The sequence below is a fragment of the Dipodomys ordii genome, unplaced genomic scaffold (genome assembly GCF_000151885.1).
Source record: "Dipodomys ordii isolate 6190 unplaced genomic scaffold, Dord_2.0 Scaffold692, whole genome shotgun sequence".
In the NCBI taxonomy this organism is placed as follows: domain Eukaryota; kingdom Metazoa; phylum Chordata; class Mammalia; order Rodentia; family Heteromyidae; genus Dipodomys; species Dipodomys ordii.
This window is the reverse complement of record NW_012267908.1, coordinates 27,127-27,438: the sequence shown is the minus strand read 5'-3', so window position 1 is coordinate 27,438 and position 312 is coordinate 27,127.

Here is a 312-nt window from a genome sequence, read left to right as displayed (position 1 = left end):
CGGCTCAGGGCACGCCCTCCCGGCGCTGGCAGCACTGCGACGGCGGCGCCGACCAGTCGTAGACGTAGGAGAGGCGCAGCTGCACCTCGCGGCGGCAGAGGCGGCCCTCGCTCTGCAGCGTGCGCTGCTTCTCGCGCATGTCCTCGGGGCTCTGCTTGTGCGTCACCAGGTACTGGTTGCTGCAGCCGCGCGACTTGTACTCGGTGTCGAAGCGCGGGTCGTGCTCGCGCCGCACGTCCACCGGCGCCAGCCAGGCGCCCAGCGACACGTCCTCGCTGTGCCAGGCGCCCAGGAACTCGCGGGCGCCGCGCA